The sequence below is a fragment of the Notechis scutatus genome, chromosome 3, assembly GCF_049901735.1.
Source record: "Notechis scutatus isolate UNSWTSFEM ecotype Mainland chromosome 3, rNotScu1.2, whole genome shotgun sequence".
Taxonomy (NCBI): Eukaryota; Metazoa; Chordata; class Lepidosauria; order Squamata; family Elapidae; genus Notechis; species Notechis scutatus.
In genome coordinates, this window is record NC_142011.1 from 106,072,186 (window position 1) to 106,082,191 (window position 10,006).

A 10,006-nucleotide genomic window follows, 5' to 3' on the forward strand; every position below is an offset into this window, starting at 1 on the left:
CAAAGTTTTTGCCGTATATAGTATTCTATAGTATAGCCAAAGTTTTTTGCCCATACTATCATTTTTTCTTTTACTTGTTCATTTTCCATTTTAAAGCTTAATAAACAATTATATATTTTTCTTATCAGTTTTTCATCTGTCCCTAATAATATCAAGTGTTGTTGGTTCTTTATAAAAACCCTATATTTTTGCATCTTTCTCATATCTCAATTGTATTTGCAAGTGTGGCCACAAAGCTAAGTCCACCCCTTGATTTTGTAATTCTTGTCTAGTTTTAAGTTCACCATTCTCATTTAGAATGTCTTTATAAAATATAATTTTTCCCCAAGTCAATAAGATTTGGATGTATCAATGTTTCCATTGTAGAAAGTCAGACTGGTATTGTCCTATAGTTTTGTGATTTAATTTTTCCCATACTAAAAGTAAAGCAGTCCTCAGTATTTCAAAATGAACAAAAGTCAAGATTGTGGAAATCCTTGTCTTGTTCCTCTTTGAATCTCAAAAGTTTTTGGTAATTCTCCATTAATAATTATTTGTGCTTTCAGAGAAATATAAAACAATCTTGTTCATTTAAAAAAAATATTTGCAAAATTCATATGAGCCATAAATAGAAAAATCCAATTCAAATTATCAAAGTCTTTCTCTACATATAAGAATATCAATGCAGATTGTTGTTGTTTTTTTTTGCATTATGTTGCTATAGTATTCCATAATATTCAAAACATTTCTAATATTATTTTGTAGTTCTCTTTTAGGAAAAAAGAAGCATTGCTCTTCATGAATAACATTCTATAAAATTATCTTCAACCTTTTAGACAAAACTGTGGTAAACAAGTTGTAAACATTATTCAATAAAGATATTCCTCAATGGTTTCTTGTTAAAGTCAAATATTGTCCCTCTATATTAGCCTCTTTCTAGTTATAAGGAACACTTCCATTTTGTAGAGTAATATTAATTTTTTGTTTACAGTTTGTAAAAATTCATCCTCAAAACATTGTGATATGAAAGTATTTGGTAATGCCTCCACTTTATAAACATATCACCATCGTCAGTCAATATAGATTTTGGATGTAGTTAAGAATTTACATACAGGCAGTCCTTCACTTAACAACCACAATTGAACCCAAAATTTATGTTGCTAAGTGAGGCAATTGTTAAGTGAGTTTTGCCTTATTGTAAGACCTTTCTTGCCAGAGTTGTTAAGTGAAACACTGCAGTTATTAAGCTAGTAACACAGTTATTAAGTGAATCTGGCTTCCCCATTGACTTTGCTTGTCAGAAGTCAAAAAGAGTGATTATATAAGCCTGGGACATTGCAACCATCATAAATATGAGTTAATTGCCAAGCATGGAATTTTGATCATGTGACCATGGAGATACTATAATGGTTGTAACAGAGGTGGTATTCAGCAAATTCTGACCAATTCTGGAGAACCGGTTTTACAGTATCCTTCCCCTGCCACGCCCACCAAGCCATGCCCACAGAACCAGTAGTAAAAAAAATTGAATCCCACCACAGGGTTGTAAGTATGAAAAACAGTCATAAGTCACTTTTTTCTGTTATAACTTTGAATGGTCACTAAATGAACTGTTGTAACTTGAGGACTAGCTGCACAAAACATGTCCATTTTTAAAAATCTTGCTGAAATAAATTTGTCTCTTGCTGAAATAAATTTGTGAGTTAAATATTGTACAACTGTTTTCCCTAATAACAAATTTCCCCAACAAACAATTTGGTTTCAGAAAAAAATCATCCTGTAATCTGCAACTCCTACACTGCAAAAACATATGGACTATACAACTTGATCAGGGCAAAGCAATAGATACAATTTACATAGACTTCTGTAAAGCCTTTGATTCAGTGGTACACAACAAACTACTTCTAAAACTGAAATCTTATGGCATCTCTGGACACCTGCATAACTGGATACAAGCATTTCTGTCAACAGGCAACAAATGGTCAAAATAGGGAATGCTCTATCAAATCCAGTACTTGTTAACCATGGTGTCCCCCAAGGCAGCGTTCTAGGACCAACTCTCTTTATACTTTACATTTGTGATCATATTAAAAGCAAATACGTTCTTTTTGCTGATGATATAAAACTATTCTAGTTTTATATCAAAAACTAGATAAAAACTACCACCGACAACACTGCTACCCTTCAAAAAGACCTTGACTATGTGTCAGAATGGTCAAACAAGTAGCAACTTCAAATCTCAACAAACAAATACTCTGTCTTATATATTGGCAAGAAAAATAAAAAAATAAAAAACAAGCTGGACGGATAAGACCTTATAGACAATTCTCACTCTGTCAAGGACCTTGGAGTTCTCATCTCTGATGATTTAAGTGCTAGAGGCCACTATAACAACATTGCCAAAAAAGCATTAAGAGTTGTTAACCTAATTCTGCGAAGCTTTTTCTCTGGTAATATTGTACTACTAACTAGAGCATACACATTTGCTAGACCAATTCTTAAATACAGCTCATCTGTCTGGAATCCGCACTGCATATCGGATATTAATACAATCGAGAAAGTCCAGAAATATTGTCAATGCCTGAAATACTCTACCTGACTCTGTGGTTTCTTCCATTAACGCCAAACACTTTAACCTCAGACTGTTTACTGTTGACCTCACCTCATTCCTAAGAGGTCTGTAAGGGGGGTGCATAAGGACACTACTGTCAGTGTCTTAATGTTCTTTTTTATTCGTATCTATTTCATGTATTAATAATCTTATTTATACTTATATATATTATCAAATGCATGCTTGGAAAAATAAATAAATAAAAATAAAATAAAATTCCTTGTGATTGCCATTGTGAGAAAGTGAAAGTATATTGATTACTTTGGTGAAAATAAAAGGCAGACTTCTCCTTTATTTTGTTGTTTTGCTTTTCTCTGTCTTTATCAATTTACTCCCAATTAGCTCTCTGTAGTTACAGACTCAGTTTAGCTTACATTATTCTTATCTTCTTGTTTTGTAAAATTCACCAATTATCTACTGGCCTTAATAATAAAGAATCAACATTCCCATGAAGGTCCAGCCATGTTAGCCCAATTAATTTTGCTGTTTTCAAAGGCGCTTTTGTCAGAAAAATATATTTCTTCTGTTTTTTTTCAAACCACTGTTCCCCTTATCCATTTAAATCTTTCTTTGGTCACAATCTTCTTAAACATTTTGCTTTAAAATAGTGGGGGGGAGGGTTCCCTCTTCTTATTTTCAAAAAGAAGGCTTTCACTGAGAATCTTTGATCCCCACTGCTCTTTGGAATATCTCTCTTAGAGTGTAAAATCATTAAGTCTAAAGATTTTAAGAAAATAAAGCTTTTCCCCAATCAAATGTCCATTATGATTGGACAACGGTTAAGAAAGCATTGCAAATATCTTGGTTCCCAAGCCATTCAACTTATCTCCAGAGACACTTTTATCACCCAGAAACTAGCTCATGACTGGGGATTCCACCATGGTGAAGTTCCCACTCATAGAATTGCTTACAGGGATGTCTCACCTGCCACCAGTCTTCACCTGGAAGCCAATGTTTTGTGTAATTTATTTTCCATTGGGGAACAAAATACTTGCAAGTGAATGTACAATGTGCCAATGTGCTTTGAAGTTTGGGGATGTGTATCTAATTGAAATAAAATACATTTTTTATTTTTAGTTGAAATAAAAAAAATGTCCTGCTTTTTGATATACAGCCTCATTGTGTACAATTTATACTTGAAGTTTCTAAAAGCAAGGATAACTCTGCAGAATTTCAATATGCATCTCAGAATTATCTTCTAAGAAGAAAAGTGCAAAGAACCACAGTTCGGAAGGTTGAAAGTGTAATCTACATTTATCTCTATATGAAAAATGGGCTTGGGAGAAGATAAAAAGGGATAGAAAAGAGTTGAAAAGAAAGAAGGGGTGATTAGTGTTTATGTTCTGCAAGGAAGGAATAGGGTCATGACATCAGATTCTGGCAGTTATAATGCCTGAGAGAGCCTGCAAATATATAAATGTCTCAATTCTGAATGTATCGTGGGTCCCAGTAATCTTCATCTGGGGATGTTATCATTTCTTGTTTACTTCCTGATCATTCATTTTTCAACTTGAAGGGATTCTTTTTTTTTTTTTTTAGAATCCACAGTATGGCCAATAGAAGAAATGCATGTTGACCATATGGTTGTTGGCCACATGGAACTTATTAAAGAGGTGTCACCATTTGTTGTGTAGATGATCTGGCTCAGAAGCAAAGGGCTGAATTCCATGTGAAGGAATAACATAGGTAGTGGACTGCAATATTATCTTATGCGCTGTGTTAATTGTTTTGTGTCTATGGCTATTGTTATATTCATTGTCTCCTTGGATATGAAATATACATAATCACTGATGTACTGTAGCCAAAATGGGATGAGATCTCAACACTTGCATGTTTATTTTTTTACAAATCCGATTTAAAAAACAAAACAAAACTTCAACTTGAGAACAAAATACTGAAATGCCTTGCAATTTTCCCCCAGTCTTGCCATGTCTTGCTTTCATCATTCTTTTCTGCAAGAAAAAACACGAATCATCAGTTTTTTGTGGCCTCTTCTCCCCTCTGTACTTTGGCTGTTATTTTCTTCATCAGAATGAGGAATCAAGAAAAACAAATAGAAATAAATATCTCCAGTTATAAAAGTGGACTAGATCAACAGCATTCTTCTGAAGCTATAAAAATGCTTTTTAGGCAAAATTTACTATCAGACTACATATTTTTATTTGGAACAAATTTTACGCTACCAATAATCTTACCTTCAAATTAACAATAAATTGCATGATGGAGAAAGCATGTAATGCATGCAGACCTGAACTTCCACAATCATGTTCTTTTCCTATATATTCAAAAACTTAATTTTGGGGTCTTTTTGTTTTTTCTTCATTGGTTTGTTTTTGTCAAACTGTTTCCCCATAATTTCCCAGTCTTGCTCTCTGAACCCACAGAGAAGAAATCCAGCAGTCCCACCATGGCAGTTTGAAACTCTCCATTATACCTCCTTTTTGTATTAATTTCCAAGGTTAAACATGATTAGCTTTTCACTCTCCTTCAAAAAATTTCATCTCTAGGCAGATTGCCTTTCTAGTTACCTGCTCTGGCATGTTCCAGTATGCCAGTGTGCATCATGAGGCATCCATGACTGGGCAACTGTTTGATGATTCAGATCACTAGATTATGCTTTCCAAAATGTCACAGTTGAAAATGGTGACAGTCCTGCATACATGTGATATATTCCCATGCAAGAATTCTTTGTCTGCTTCTTGTTCATGCTGAAACACACTTCAAAATGTTTACTACTTGTTACAAACACTCATATAGAAGGGTAGAAAGTGGATGCTTGTTAAATAAATCCATAGGAATTCATGTGCTTGTACTCATGCACAATACATTACTCTTGTGTAACCTCTGGGAACACAGCTAATGGCATTTGATTTGAAGAATGAACAAATCTCCCTTTTAGTTAGTGTTAAAATAGCACCCTGAAAACTCTGAGACAGCTGAAAAAAAATAAGGCATTATTCCTGATAAGCAGTGGCTTTAATGCATTTGTCTTATCAAAGATTAAGGCTAATACAAATGGTGATTTTATTTCATTGAAAACTCTCTAAACATACAGTATATTATCTGAGAAAGACGTTTTTCACAGCTCTCCAAAAGCTTTTTTTACCACCTAGCTACAAGAGGCCAGCATACTAGGTAGAATTTTTCTTTAAGTAATAGCCCATCTTGCATGAATAGATTAGAATAGAATAGAATTCAAAGTTCAAAGCTTTATTGTCAATGCACAACATGTATACAATGAAATTGAATGAGCTTCCCTTGGTGCAGCCCACCCAAACACATAGAATACTTCTCAATAAATAAAAAAGAAATCCATATAAGTCTATCACATTAAGCCTGATTGTGGTGTTATGTTGCGTTAAGTAGTCTGACGGCCCATGGATAAAAGCTATTTTTCATCCTATTTGTCTGGCTGGCTATGCTTCTATATCTCCTTTCCGAGAGTAGGAGAATAAAGTATAGAATAGAATAGAATAGAATAAGAACAGAATAAGAACAGAACAGAACAGAACAGAATAGTGTGATTAGACAGACAAGGAATTTGTTTCTGGTGCAAAAGCTCTCAGTACACATGCACAGCAACAGAATAATAATAATCATAACACAAACACAATATTTTAATCCATTATAATATATATATTATAAAGTTATAATAAAACATTTACATTAATTAAAAAACTTAAAATATAAATAATAATAGACATTCAATACATAAAGTGGCAGAATCATCAGATTAAAAAAAAAATTAAACACAGGAGACTATCTTGCTCTGGATTTTTTGCAGCCAATGTGGAAGTATATTTAGTATCCTCTCTCAATTCAATGCATATTCTGCCATATGCAAAATTTGTGTCATAATCATGGTGATGATGTAGCCAGTGTGGTGATGATCTGCCGAGCATTTCTTGGCCATTTTTAAATGCTGCTTTCTTCAGTTGCTGCTAATTTTCCTCCATTTCTGTTTTTTCCCTTAGTTTGCTCTTGACAAATACGACCCCAGGAGATGAAGAGCTGCACCACAAAGATTGCTAGAGAGAGCCACGCGGCAGACCAAGCCTTTCTATTTGCATTTCAAGCTTGCTTGTTCCTCCTGTCTTAAGCCCATATGGCAAAAACAAAATAAAAAATCCTGAGGTGGTCATTATTGAACTGTTCAGGGTGTGTGTGTGTTTGTGTGTTGCCACATTTTTCCTGTATGTGGTTTGACCTAACCTAGTTCTTGATGAATGGTTAGATCTGGCCCTAAGGAAGTTGAAAGCTCTCCTTCCCACATACTGCATAGGTGCCTTTTGGGTAGAAGAGGGAGTAAATTAAAACGTAAGATTCTGCATTATTAATTTCAAGTGTAGGACTGTATTATATGATAATTCAATTGTCTAATATTTGCTAATGCAACTTTGCAACGAAACCTAAGGCAAATGAATTGTGAACCTGTCTATTGGGGTTCAGTCTCTCCCAAGAGCAACAGAATACATAGGCACAAAGATTTCTTCCATGGATCTTAAACTACTGACTACTTCAAATGAATGAATGCATTCTCTAAACCATTTTAGTTCCAAGATGTACATTGATCATAGCCAACCCACTGAATTGTGCCCAGAAATAGATCAGTAGCCAGTGAATCTTTTGTTTCAAGGGAATCACTTATTCCCTATAATTGGCCCAGTTTGTGGTCTGGACCATTGGAAGAATACTGCTTAAGTGGAGTCAAGTGATTTGACCTACATACAAAGAGCTGCTCTTGAAGAAAACTCCTAATTCTCTCTGCTCTCCTATCCAGAGCAAAACTAATCCCTTAGCTTCCTAAGCAGTTGAAAAACAGGGGACTCTTTTTCAAGATCAGTTTCTTGTGATAGGAGCAGCATAGACATTTCTACACTATTTGATTGTAAATGAATAAAAAATCTAGGGGACCAGCAGGAAGGCAGACCGACAGTATAGTATGTCTGGTCTTGAAGGAAAAGTTTTCTTTACTTCTTTACTTTTTCTTTACTTTTCTCTCAATAAGCTGCTCTTTGTAGTTTAAAAGACATTTGGAAAAAAATAAGATTCATTCTCCTTTTCTGGCTACAGTGCAAATTTTCTTTCCCCCCAGCTCTACTTCACCAGCCACAAGGTTTTCTTCATACCTATTTGATGCCCCCTTGTACCTTCTTTGTACTTTCAACATTTTACCCTTGTTTCTTGTGTAATGAGGAGATGCCTGGCATAGTAGTGATGACTGAGGTTCAGGAAGTAGTTCCCTAATAGCAATTATGTCAGGGATGGTAATCTTTTAGCAATGGAGGGTTGAAAGCAGGGGTATCTGAGATGTCATCAGAGTAAAATAGCATCATGGTATCATGAGGTAGGCTTTGCCCCATACCTAATTGTGTACAACATTTCATCATTTGCCCCCCTCATCCCTCCTTTGGTGGCTAGGTGATGTCATTACAAAATGCAGGGCTAGCATTTTGTTTGCTTGTGCTTATGTGTCTCTAACCTGTGTGTGTATGTGTGTGTGTGTTCTTATTTGTGAGCTTTGGTGCCTTGGAGTCAGTGTTGATTCCTGGCAACTACCTGGGCAAATCCATGTAGTTTTCTTGCCAAAATTTCAGAAGTGATTTGTCATTGCCTCCTTCCTAGGCTGAGAGGGAAAGTGATTGGTCCAACTGGCTTTGTGCCTAAGGTGGGACCAGAACTCATGGTCTCCTGGTTCTTAGTTTCATGCCTTAGCCACTATATCAACCTGCTCACTTTGAGGAAGGTTTAAAAATTCCAAATATTGCTTTGCTGGAAATTCAGGGGGGGGCTTCAATAATGGCACTGGAAGCTTGCCTTGTAAGTCATGGGAGACAGGTTTCCTTACCATAGTATTAGGTACATTTGATTATTTAGTTCGTAGGTAGTTCCCCCTCCACCTGCCCCACCCAGTATGAGCTAGACGTAGTCAAGATCTTACAAACATGCAAGATAGTATGACACAAGGTCACTTAGATTCTAAGGTAGTTTACAACATCTCTGATTTGGTAGCCGAGTTATCTAGTTTTTAGGAGCACAACACAAGTATTAAAGAAAGCTGGATTGTCTTTAGTGTAGCTATTTGACCTCCTTTTACTCCAAACCATTTGCACTGCAATATTTTCAGAATATTGATGCAAAACACCCTTGGTTGTAGGACAGAAAACTGTTCTTCGTTTATCTTACAGAAACTGTAGGAATGTTTCCATTAAAGCAGAGTCTAGTACATCACCTTTGTTTGTTTAAAAAAAGCAGTTTTCTATTACCAAATTAATACATGTTTTGTTACTTCTATGCCTTATTGTTGCATTGTATTCAATCCATATCAATTCATAATTTAATACAATGTCATGCAGGCTACACCCCCATAGATATTTTGCTTTTTGGGATGTTTTCCAAGGAAGAAGCTATACTATGATGAATGAAGCTGACACAGCATTGACGTGTTTCATACTGTCATTGTTTCTCTCCCACAGTCAACTTACAACTGGAACATATAAGTAATTTTGCTTAGAGTACCATGGAAATGGTTTCAGCATCAGCTTATTCCAGCTAACATCATTTCCTCTAAACTATGTGAGAAAAATGGAAAAAGGGGAGGAAGAAGATCTTGTACTGAATTTGCCATGGGATCTAACAATGATTTCAATTTTGCGAAGCAATTTTGGAGCAATTTGTGCTCCATATTGGGCAGTTTGTCATCCATGTCCTGGTAAATCAAATATTGTTGTTAAACACTGTAATCTTCAAATGTATGTTATAAAATTATAAATATGCATTATCTCTGAACATTGGGTAAGGACCAAAAGGATGAGCACAAATGAGACGGCACCCCAATGAGGAAGTAAATAAATACTAACAGAAAGATTGTGGTGCAAACTTTATGGTTCTCCATGAAAAATAAATGTACCACTTACCCTTTAATTTTTATTGACCCAGTTCCTGGGAGGTTAAGGTTTGGTTATTCTAAATGTACTGTCAAGTGCATCTAAGTGATTAGATGCCTTCCATTTCACATTAAGAAGGCATAAGTAGGCTGCTGTATGTGCTGGTAACCTTGGCACAACCATTCAGTGGGACTACTAAAATGTTATTTATTATGATAGCTCCATGTACATACATTTCTTTAGAAATGGAGCCAGTAGAAAATCAACATCAAAGTATTGAGAAAGAAGTCTACATATAATAGGAGAATGACAGTGAATGCATAATGGTTTCTTGGAAGGGATTCAAACTGTATAAAACAAAAGCGTTCTGTAGTAGTATCTCATTCAGTTACTGGGTTGAATGAGTCTGCTTTTTAGAATACAGACATTAGCTATTGGTCTGTGTGAAACACTTGAACATGATAATTTCATAATGGTACTGCTGGCTATTTGAAGTAGTGAATTTAAAATATGTTTGCCTTAGAGCTAG

At 35.2% G+C, this 10,006-nt stretch overlaps 1 long non-coding RNA gene across 2 annotated transcripts in view; it reads left to right on the top strand.

The window, feature by feature from the left end:
- LOC148131323 (uncharacterized) overlaps window positions 1–6,891 on the top strand; it is a 30,175-nt gene extending 23,284 nt beyond the window's left edge. The window contains exons 3-4 of one of the 2 annotated variants that reach the window (XR_015748355.1): window positions 4,130–4,276; window positions 6,565–6,891. This is a non-coding gene — a long non-coding RNA (uncharacterized LOC148131323). The remainder of the gene's footprint in view (window positions 1–4,129; window positions 4,277–6,564) is intronic. The other variant, XR_015748356.1, reaches the window with a different exon arrangement.
- Window positions 6,892–10,006: the final 3,115 nt, after the last annotated feature.